Here is a 12,833-nt window from a genome sequence, read left to right as displayed (position 1 = left end):
ACCACAAAGAGTGCAACTATGATGAGCTGGTCATGTTGGAATGCCAGAAATATGCTTACCAAAAAGACTATTCTATAGAAAACCCACACAGGGCAAGCATTCCTAAGGGGATCAGAAGAAGCATTACAAAATACCCTGAAGGTCTCTCTTAAGAACATTGTGCAGCATGGAAGACACTGGTACAGGACCCCCCCCCCCAGCATGGTATGCCCTCAACGGTGAGGGAGTTGTGCTTTAAGAGGAAGACAGAATTGAAGCATCTCAAAGGAAATTGAAATCCATAAATTTAGAGAACCTACCCCAGTTGTCCACATGAACTATTTGTGCCCAACCCGTGGTAGAGCATTCAGAGCTCCTCTTGGGCTGACTTGACAGTTGGACACACTCTAAATTTTCTCAAACATAGTGATGTCATTTTGGTCTTCTTCTATAATGAAGGACAAAAATCAGAAGCAAACTAAAAATTGTTTCCCACTTTTCTGCTTTCTTTCACATCTTGGTTGCAAAATAATTTCTTATATTTTATAATAATCATAAAACCTATTGAAAGAAACATTATTTTTTCAAATTCTTAGACTCCTAATCTATTTTTCAAAAATAGGATAGTCTTTTTGGCTTCAAAAGATTTCAGACTCTCACATGATATTATTAGTGTTGATTGGTTGAGAAAATGCAAATTGGCAAAAATTTATTCAATAATGCTTTCAAATGAATTTTTACTTTATCTAGTACAGCTATATACTCTTGAAAAAAGGGTCATACATTTGTGTGAAAAATATTCTGCATTCTACAAAAGGAATGCTTGCATGTGTAGCCTACATAAATCTTGATTTTCTTAGCTTATTTGTTTTGTGTTGTTCTCTACCAACTGCCATTCAGAAGATATATAGATAGATAGATAGATAGATAGATAGATAGATAGATAGATAGATAGATGATATATATATATATAGATAGATAGATATAGATAGATAGATATAGATATATATTTATATCCCCCAAAGGTTTCAAGGGATACCCCTGATGTGTTGGGGGTGTCTTTCTTTGCTACCAGTGAGAGTCATATTCTTGTATGAATTTCCAAATTAATCAGTCTTTCAGTGCCAGTTCATATCTATCAATGTCATTGGTATCATTGATTATCACCCTTCTGTTAATGTAACCAATTGATTTCTCCTCAGTATTGATTACATAATTAAATTCTTTTAGTTTTTACAAATAGATATTTTTAGATATAAATTTTAAATATAAAGTGTTGAAAAGACTCAACAAAAGCAAAAATATAAGCATTCCCTAAATTAAGGGTAACACTCCCCCTCTACTAAGTTTATGCCTGAGGTGAGAGGGATAAAGCTTAAAGTGATTGCTATTAAACATTCTAATTCCATTTCTGAATGTGTACTGCTGATGGAAAGTGTAAATTTCCTGCTAGCAGGATATGAAACCTTGGCTGTCAAATCAATCTCTTCCTTTACTGGACACTTTTTTTGTGTCATTCAGAATACTTCTTAGGGTCATATGCTTCATCAAGCTCAGCATTCAACAAATTCATAGCCATTTCTTGCTTTCAATACCTTCTGAAACCCTGTACCTACAGAAAGAAGAAACAAATTGGAAATGGTACCATCAGAGACAAAAGATTGTCTAAGTGGCTATACACTGACCAGGAGGACTCCTAGAGGATCAATCAACTTTATAACCTATAGTCAGTCAGAAAGAAAGAGATGAAGTTTCTTCACAGTAGGAAGACTTCTGAACTTATTCTAAGTTCTGACTCAAGTCAACTAATAGTCAATGAATAAATAGATAAGAAACATATAGAATACTTTTTTATCCTCTAAGATAGAGAAGTTGGCCTCTCTATCCCTGTTTCTATAAATAAATTGACCAAATTCCTACATTTTCACATACTCTCAGTTTTGAGCTCAATTAAACAATTACTGGAATGTGCCATGGTTAATGAATAGAATGACCTCCCCAGTTACATAAGCAACATAGTAAGGAACTTTGGGTGTACATAGACAAAAACTGAACAGAATGATCAAGTATGTTTGGACTGCAAGTCAATCTTGGATATTGGTATTTGAGTAGACCACTAGTATACTTCCAAGCATTTCAAGGCTGACTTTCCTAATGATGTGTTATGCTCCTTTCCTTCTCTATAACTTTGTTTGCCTTCTATTTATCATATCCCCAAACTTCCCACTTTTGAATGCCTACTATGTTTTAGTGTGTATAAATAAATCCTTGCCATTCTTTAAGGCTCAACCTAAGTCCCATCATCCCTGTGAAACCATCCCCACTCTAAACCTTCATTAATCTCCTTTGCCTCTTAAATTCTTATTGTAATAATTATCTGTTCTGAAAAATTTAGTACTTAATTTCATATTGCTTTATGTCAATTACTATTACTCCATCTGAACAAAACTCTTATTTCTTAAACTAGATTGTTAGCTCCTTAAAGATAAAAAGCTTGTTTTATTTCTTCTTCATCCTCATAATAGCTGTTGTAGAACTGAGAACATTAGTAAGTAAAACTTTTATTATTTTTAGTCATCCAGGTATCTGTAAAAATATTTAGAGAAACTTTACATTGGTATGAAAGGCAATATGTTATAATAGATAGTACTGGGTATGAAGCAAGGAAGAGCTAAATTCTAATCCAACCTCTGATGCTTAGCTGTTCTGTGACATTGGAACAAATGATTGAACATATTCATGCCCTGGGCAACTCTCTAGGATTTAGCTCAGGGTTGAGTAATATTTTATTCTGCCAAAGGTTCAAACTTAAAAATGAGCCTGCTATATTCGTTAAAACATTTAATTAATTGATCCCTAAAAAGCTCCTAGATTTATTGAATTTCAAGCCCCACCTGTGGTTGACTTGGCAGCACCAGATCAGAACTTCCCCACACCTGAGTTAGTTACTAGGTATTGAATTGAAATTTGTGTTCATAGAATGTTCACAAAAGACTGTGTTCACACACATATTTACATATATAGTAAAATATTTCTTTAGTTTAATAAAACCAAAGTTATATAATTTTACCTGCATTAATAAAGCAAGTCAATGATATTTGATTTTTGGCATCCTGATGGAGATTATAATCAATAGTTCTCCATTCTTTCTCATTTGATTTCATTGTTCTCCATAATGGGTCCTATTAGTAAGAAATTTTCAAGTTCCATAAACATGAGATGATCTTTTTCATATCATTATTTTTTTTTCCTTTTTGCAGTTTGCCAAGATGATTTCAGCTTCTTTGAGGTTCTGAAGATAGCTTCTTCTTTTCAGGTCTATATACTGTAAATAGTATATCTTATAAAGGTCCTTTTGTGCTATTGGTAACATACTTAGTTTTCACCTAGATGGAGGAGAGGGACAATGAGTAAGTTGTACAATCAATCAAATCTGTCTAAGGTGGTTGGAAGAGAAACAACTGTAACAAATAAAATGGTGGGAAATTTGAGCAGAAATTTTTGAAATGAAGGGAATAGAGCAATCTGATAATAATTGCCTTCCACTACCTTCCCAGTTTTATTTTATTCCAAGAGAATTACAGAATTTCCATCGATGGAAGTTGGAAGTAGCCAAAGTGGTCTTCACTCCACTCAAAAAAGTGGTCATCCTGTCTATTTGAAGATTTCATATAAGGGATATATCAATTTCAGAGGCAATCTTTTCTGCCTTTAGATAGTTCTACTACCTAAGAAGCTATTACTTGCATTAGGACTAAATTTGCCTCCTTGAAATTTCTGTCCAAAATCCCGATATTTTCCCTTTGGAACCAAGAAAAGTTTAATTTGTTCTCTATGGAATAGAACATTAATCAAATATTTGAGGCCCTTCTTCAACTAAAACAACTATTCAAAAGTCCCAACAAAATCTCGTTTTAGCATTTAAGTATCAATCTTTCAAGAGGGAATAATATAAGTGATTGTCACTGTGTCATATTAAAAATCCTTATCATTGAACCTTTTTGAGCCATTGATATTTGACATTAGTCTTGAATGCAGAAAATAAACAGCTCTCATATATCTCATAAACCTTGTACATAGTGACTTTCTGATTCATTTTGGGCAAATCTCAAATATAAGCCAAAACTAAATTCCAAGGGATTCCTACCTTGTCTGCAGCATAGTTTCACAAATAGCCAAAAAGTATGAGAAAACACTTGCTCTTTAGAGGTCAAGATCCTTGGGATTGAATTGATCTGTGTGAGAACTCGAGTTGAGGCCTCATAGAAGAAAAGGGTATACCTAGCAAATCTATGCTTCAGTCTTGGTTTGTCATTGCCTTAAATTCAGCCAAATGAATCCCTCTTGAAATTAATTTTTCATAAATTTTATATGCTTTGAATATACCTGTCTATACCTGTATTATTGTGTCCACCCCCTTCTGCCTCCCAAAACATGATTCTAAGTTCTTTGAAGGAAACAAGTATGAAGAAGAAAATTGTTTCTACATACCTCCCAAACTGGATATCATAAAGAGGAGATGCAATTTTGAAAGATTAGCTTTTGAGATACCTAGAAACCCAATGAAGATAAAATCCAAGAAAGAAGTTGATATTAAAATCCATAGCCTTAGTTGTCTAAATACAATGTCCTAAGTATTACAATAAATCCAAAAAACAAAAAAACTTTTACACAAGGAGACAAATTTGACCTCACAAGTATCACTATGACTTGGTGGTATTAAATTTATAGCTATGCATTTCAATAGAATAGGTAAAAAGAAATAGATAAATATGGGGTATAATATAAAATATAATTTAGCAGCTAAAAGGTCTTTTACATAGAGCAGCACCAGGCCTAGGGTCAAGAAGATCTGAGTTCAAATTCAGTCTCAGATTTTTACTACCTATGTGATCCTGGGCAAGTCACTTAATCCTGTTTGCCTTAGTTTAATCAACCATAATATGAGCTAAAGGAAATAACAAGCTACTCAGATAACGACTGAACAAGGGAAGAACAAAAATAATGTCATGAACTTTAGAAGGTATGTTAATATGAAAGAATTTAGGAGTCACCATGGGAAGGAAGACTTAGAGACTGATTGAGTTTAAGATTAATGTAGGGAAATACAAAAACTATTTTTGTCACTCATGAATATTACAGAATACTAGGACAAAAATAGGAAATAGGTGAAAAACTTGGGAAACAACATGAGCCTTAGTACAGAGGCATGATAAAGAAGTGATGAGAGGTTTCAATTTTCCATACATCAGCTAGGACTGTCTTCCAAAATCAGAGAAACTAATAATTTCCTGTCTTGTCTCAGTGATTATTTCATCCTTCAAAAGACAGAGGAACAAAGAAAGAGAAATTGTATTATGGATCTGATCTTTATACCATGGTTGTTAGGTGGGAATAAAGGGAACTTTGGGAAGGAAGTGACCATTCCTGTCTAAATTTTGTGATAGAAAAAAGAGAGGAGATCTGGGCACAGTCTTATATAAACCCCTGATTTTAAGAAAATTGATTTCAAAATTGTCAGAGGAAGGATAGGTAAGATTTTAGCACAATGTCTGACATATATTAGGTGTTTAACAAAGTTTCAGTGAATTAAATTAAATATGGATTAACTTGCCAAAGAGAAAGCAAAGAAAATGGGAAATCTTGAGGGTACAAAAGGAAACATTTCCAATGAGGAGAAAAATTGGGAGATATATGAAGAATTAAATATGAGCACATAGGAAACTTACTAATCAAGCTGGATTTAAATGAAGCAATGTTTGGAAGAAGGAAGCAATACCAGGCAGCAAAAATATTAGAATTCAGTAACAAAAAAACATCATTGATGCTAACTTTCAAATTAAATTGAGACAGATGGGTCATAAAAAGATTGTAAGTAGAATAATCTTCAGAGGTAGGAATTTCAGGCAGATTTTCTGATTACAGAAGGTTGGCTTTACTGCTGTATCACATTGACCTATGATTATGTGAATTTTCAGGAACTTATCTTTATGTCTAAAAGCTGAAAAGTGGCATATATTTAAGGTTCCCAGCATACGTGTATTATCTTCTGTCGTCAGATATCCAAATTTTCAATAGAAAATAACATTATTTGTAATTGGTATGAGGCAACAATGGTATAGTGGAAACAAACCCAAGACTCATTGTCAAGAAGCCTTGGATTGAAATCTAAAGTTTAGTAACTTTGGGCAAGTCTTTTGAACTCTCTAAGAGTTTGTTTTCTCATTTTTTAAATTATCCAGAAAACATTTATTATGTATAAGTAACTGCTATGTATCAAACGTCTACAATAAGCATCAGGATACAGAAGAAGGCAAAGGATATTCTTCCCTCAAAGATTTCACAAACTGATGAGGCTGACAACATGCAAACAACTCTGTACAAACTGAACATACCTAGAATAAATGGAATATAATCAGAAAGGACAAGAATTAAGGACCATCAAGAAAGGTTTTTATTTAAGGTAGAATTTTAGCTGATACTTGAAGACAACCAGAGAAGCCAGGAAGCAAAAATGAAGTATGTGTGTATGTATGTGTGTATATATATGTATGTATGTATGTGTGTGTTTGTGAATGGTTGCATTTATATACCTCAGTAGAACTGTTTGGACTTTTAAGAGATCCTCTAATTTAATCCCTCCCACAGGATAGTACCTGGCATGTATGTGTTTAAGCTGTGATTTAGGAAGGGTATTCTGAAAAGGGTTTTTAATTCCAGAGAATTTGATACTGGAGGTGATAGGGAGTCTTTGGAATTTATTGAGTAGTGTGTGTATATATGACATAATCATATTTAAACATTAGAAAAATCCCTTTGATGACTTAGTGGCAGAAAGATTAAAGTGTGGAGAGACTTGTGCAAGCAGACCCACAAGCTAACTATTAGTAGTCCCGGCATGAGGAGAAAAAGGTCTGACAAAGATGGTAGCAATGTCAGAAGAGAACAAAAAGGCATATGCAAAAGATTTTACAAATATAAAACCAATAGGCCTTGGGAATAGATTGGATAAGTGGAGTGAGAGAGAGAAAGTCATGAATGACACCTGGTTGTGTGTCTGGGGGTCTGCAAGGATCATGGTAACTTCCACAGTATTAAGGACGTTTCAACTGAGAGATCTTATAGGATCTCAGAATTGCAAAGTTCATGAGAGATTGTTGAATCTTACCTGTAACTGAAGACATTTCCTTCACATTTGCCTTGAAAAGTGACCATCCAAGTCACACTTATATTCCCACTGATTTGTTGGTAGTACAACTTTTAAGGACTGGTCAGGATTCCCTTGGGTTTTACCCCAGTTCCCAAACTCCTAAGTATCCCTCTTGGAGACCACTATTATATAGAACTACACATTACCTTGAATGTTTCATCAGTAACAATGTACTAAGTTCATATTATCACAAAAGACTGATATCAGATCCTTTTCTGAAGGCAGTGGTTTATAGGGATAGAAAACTGAATGCCTGAGAAGAAAGTGGAGTCCATTGGGAGTGCACTGAGAGAAGAGCATAGAAGGGGAATGAACTTAAGTCACTATACAGGATCACCTTTGTTGTTATAAAGTTTAGCATAATGGATTTATATCCCATCTCTAATATTTACTAATTCTGTGACCAAAAGAATATCAAAGAATATAACCAGCTCTCTGTTTTCTTACCTGTTAAATAGTACCAATAAAATCTGAGTTGTTTACCCTACAAATTTATGTACTATGTCTCAAATTAAATTATGTGTTTAAAGTGCTCTGCATATTTAAGTTCTCTCTAAATAGAAAATCTTTTTACTTTTACTCTGTGACCAATCATATGCAAAGTATGGGTAAGATCAATATTTCTTGGTAACCTTTCAGACAGAAAAATGACATGATGTTTAATTCATACTAGGATAGTAGTGATTTAATATTTTTTCCTCCTAGAGCACCATATTTTGAAAAAGAACACCTGAAAAAGAAAATGAATAATCCACTAATAGCAGAATAATAACTGCCTATGAGGTGATGAGAAAAATCCTTTCCAAATGTTAAATCATTAAAGGAAGGTTAAATTAGTGGTGATGGTGTAAAGTACTTAGCCCCTAGAATCCCCTCTAGAGCTATGATCTGTATGATCTATAATGCCATTTACCTCAAGTATTCCATGCTTACTAGAAGTTGCGTCCTTCTGTATTTTGGGTCCATTTTGTGCAGTCACCTTCTCCACTGTAGATAGTACAACTTTTGACTTGGCCTCATCTGGCCTTTACTGCAAACCAGGCATCCTGCTTATTAGAACTAATGAGCACTTCATTGAAAAAACTAAGAATTCTAATAGACCCCTATTTTCCCAAGTAAACTTTCATGGAAGAAAACTCCAAATGAAAATACCTGGAATTCTCAAGTTACTGGCAGTCTTATTAGTGTAGAGGGTGAAGAGACCAGGACCAGATGTATGCTTCTCTGTGGGCTGAATTAGGTTTTAAAACTGTATTGCCATCTGGAACTACCCAGAGTGGCTTGAGGCTCCCAACATATTGATCACTGCTGCCCTCTCCTGGTCAAATATAGTCACTTACACTTTAAATTTCCTTTCAAAGAGGATCATCAGGAACTAGTTATACTTGTGGTTAGTGCCGCAGCAGTTATGAAGTGCAGCATTCTTTGAAAAAGACAGTGCTGAATTTTCTCATGATTAGAGGCTGTTGAGGAAAGTGGGATGGCACAGACACCGTGAGTCATTCTTAAGAAAACTGGGCCAGCATTTCTTGGCTGAAGCAAATTATGAAGCATTTCCAAGCTCCAAAATCTTTTACACAGTGTTAAAATACACATAAGTTGAAAAGATGACATTCATCACCTGCTAGTTATAGACAAGAGATGGTATTAATCCTGCCAGGGCTTGAAATCACTCATTATTTTCCAGGATAGGATTAACAGCAATTCAAAAAAAAAAAAAAGGCAGAACTTGTCTAGACCAGGTCTTCCATATTGGAACTAGAATGAAGGAATGAAGCAAAGAGCAGACAACATGAGTTGCCGTCCAATTACATACATAAGGGTTTTAATTTTTTTGCCTATCAAATAACACAAGCTACTCACCAAAATAGAGACCTAACTACTTAATACTAGTATTCCTCAGTAAAATTGCATGATTTCAAGTCGTGAAAAACTGCGACCTCCAAAGAATTGAATTAGGAAAACACCTAGAGGATAATGAAGAAGATAGAATCAGCAAAAGTGGGCTACCACATATTAGAAATGAAACCCTGAATTATTCATAAATTATCAATGGAGGAATGTGTGACAAAGGAAAAAAAAAGCTTTGTGTAGGTCATATTGTAAGAGGAAGTTCTGACCAGTGAATAGTCCTCACACTGTCTCTGGCCTAATATGTTCCACTGGTAGCCACAGGATGATAAATTTATGGGAAATATTGATGAAACTTTCACAGGTTGGGTAGGCATGATGAGTTGAAAGGAAAAACCATATCAATGCATATACAAAGCACAATATCCCTGGATTATTGGAGCAGCAACTCTGATTGATACCCTTAAACTTGGATCAATGGGGGCAAAAAGTGGCTATCCTAGAATTCTTCTGTCATTTCATGCTATTGTCAATTCAAATCTTCTGTTACCTCATGATGAGGTGAATAGACCCTACAGAAGTCAAATTTCAAATGCCTGAATTGAGCCTGGGGTCTATGTTTCTAAATATAACCTGGAAAAAATGAAAATGGAAATAAAATGGGAATGCTTTGCTTCCTATCATTCATGCAAAATGAGAAATGAAAAGAAAAAGTGGTATGTTGTCCGAAAGTGGCATCTACTCCATTATGGAGAAGTGGGAGAGCATAGGTTGGAAGAGGTTTGTCATATTAAAGGATGCAGTAGGGGAGGAAAAGAATGAAGAAATGAAGCACACAAAATTCTATATCTAAGAGAGGAAATGAGAGAATGCATTATGGAAAGCAGAGCCAAGGAGAATTTTTAAAACTTAAGGGTAATTTGGTTGGGTAAAACAAAATATAGTAGAACATATTTTCTTAAAATGTGATGACATTTTTGTAATATAAGAACTCACTAAATGTTTCTGCCATTAACTTCTGGCTTTGAGACAACCTGATGTGGGCTGGAATTATTTTTTAATTTTATTTTATTTTTGAGTTAAGAAAGTGCTAAGTCTCATAATTATATTGCATTTATGGAACTAATATTTTTCCATGAATATTTTACCTTCAGGGTTTGTAATTGAAGCTCAGAAGAAATGCATGTCTTTTCTAGCCATTTTCAAATGCCTAAATTAAGAAAATAACAGTACAATATCAGCAAAGGCATCTTTTTATGTATAGTTTCTGTTTATGATTGTATATGATCATAAAAACATCTTATGAAGATAGCAAAAATGAAATAGATGGCCAAATGATATATTTATGAAGTCCTTAGCAAAGGGTCTAGTACAAAATAGATAATATAATAATGTATATTCCATTCCCCTTCCTCTGTAGTGAGACAGATTTTTAGAGAGTAAAATCTCCAGAATCATGGGACATAGATTTGGATCCTCACTCTTTTTTCTTGTTGCACGTGTGACCTTGGAGTTTAATAAATATCTCTGGACTTCAATCTCCACTGAACATTGGACTATAAATTGAAAGACTGGACAAAATAACTTTTACATCCCCCTCCAATTATCATTTTCTGATTGTATGATTCTGTGAACTTGCTATTTCAGATTTTGCAGAAGCAATGTGAATAAGTCACATGTGGGTTAAGCCAAATATTGAAACTAATTTATGATCCTCACAATTAGAGAGTTCAGGGAAGAAAATAATTAAATTCTAAATATACACAAAGGAAAATGCTATCTGCATACAGAGAAAGCTGATAATTTGAATAATATCTAAAATCTAAAATAGTTTTAAATTTACATATATGTATGTCTAATAATAGCGATCTCTGGGGGGAGGAGGTAAAAAAAGAATATTACATGATAATTTTATTGTATATTTAAAAGTAGTAACAAATTGTATATAATACATTTGCAGTTTCATCTACAACCTCCTTTTATATTCTGTTCAACATTGTAATGGAAATTGTCTTTTTTTTAGTTCAGAATAAAGTAAATTAAATTTCAAAAAAGAGAGATTGTCAAGGAAACTAGAAGTTGGTTTTACTGGTACAACTGAACTCAGAAAATAGTCACCTGAACGAAGTGAAGAGGTTGGACGAAAGAAATGACAGAGACAAAAACAAGCAAACAAAACAACCTGCCACCTTGTCCCTTAATTTATCTCAGCTTCTATTTCTTCATTTCTAAAATAAGGGAACTGAATATGATGACTTCAAGTTCATTTGCCATCTCTAAATATATCGATACCAGAGTTGATTTGTAAAATGAGTAAATTGTGAAATTGGATGATTAGACAAATGGTGGAACCTTCAATGCAGAAAGTTTAAAAGAATAGATTGGGGGGGAGGGAGTACATAAGTTCCATTTTGGATATGGTAAACCAGGGAGGTTGCATGGATCTGTGACAAGGTCCAGAAACATCACTTGGTCAGGAGAAAACTAACTTGAAGAGATAAATTAAGGTTTTTTAAATAGATTTGGCAGATGTTTTAAAAGAGTCTGATAGAAACTGGAGCTTATAATGTGATGGTAAATAATAATAGGCTCCATCACATATGGGACTAAGGATATACCTCCCATACCTCATATAACATATGCATGGAACGTTGTGAATAGAATCACATATTTTGGAGGAAGGAAATACAGTGTTTATGTACCAACTTTGAGGGAACTGTGTGACCCTAAGTAATTCACTTAATCTCTTTAAGCCTAAATTTACTTGTCTAAAATGGGAATAAAAATAACATCTAAGTCAAAGGGTTGTGGTAAAATTAAAATGAATTAATGTATGCAAAGATCTTTGTGTACAAAATGCTATACATAAAATGCTGCATATCATATCATTATTACTATCATTATTAATGAAATTGCTCTTCTTAATAGTCATTATTGTATCATTTAATGTTAGGAAAGTAAAGATAGTTTGGAAAATTCAGTTTCATATCCTTTTGGACAGTTGTCAGGATTTCTTGCCTAACTTTTGAAGGGCGATATGGCATTAATCAAGTTGTTCCCTCATTGGCCATTTGTTTAGTTTAAACCACAAACCTGTCTGTCCTCACTTAAGAATGTCCCCAGGCAATGGGAGAACATACCAGACCCCTTCCAAAGATCTCTTTCAAGTAGCTGTACTTTTATTTAAGATTAGAAACCTTTGTTACATTGAAAGCACTATATGTCATAATATTTTAATAGTTGAATGGGAAGAAAAGTCATATACATTTTTAAATGTCATAAATATTAATAGAATGCAGCAGGTTCTATAAGAAATTTTAAAACAGTTCAATTACCAATCTTGTTCCAGTTATTTTGCCTGAAAAAAGAAATATCTATCTATATATATATATAGATATATAGATATATAGATATAGATATATATAGATATATATATCAGAGAGCCACTTCTAATTATATTTTTTGTTTATATTATCCTAATAACAATTAGAGTCTCTATATTATGTAATTATAATTTTTCCCTTTCTCAAACAGACCATGATTGAATGCATAAGATCACTCTTCTGTCAAAATAATTCAACTATTAACATAACCAATATAATTCATTTGCCTATCTAATGGAACATCATGATATGAATAACACACATTGTTCATTGATTTGTGTTTTGATTAGGATAAAAACTTCAATTGATTATGGATTTCATTCAGGAAAATGTTCACGGGTTTAATGTGATCAGCATAATGTCATACATACATCAACAGGAGAACCTAGAAGATATTACCATCTAATACA

The sequence above is a fragment of the Macrotis lagotis genome, chromosome 1 (assembly GCF_037893015.1).
Source record: "Macrotis lagotis isolate mMagLag1 chromosome 1, bilby.v1.9.chrom.fasta, whole genome shotgun sequence".
In the NCBI taxonomy this organism is placed as follows: Eukaryota; Metazoa; Chordata; class Mammalia; order Peramelemorphia; family Peramelidae; genus Macrotis; species Macrotis lagotis.
Note: the sequence above shows the minus strand (reverse complement) of the source record.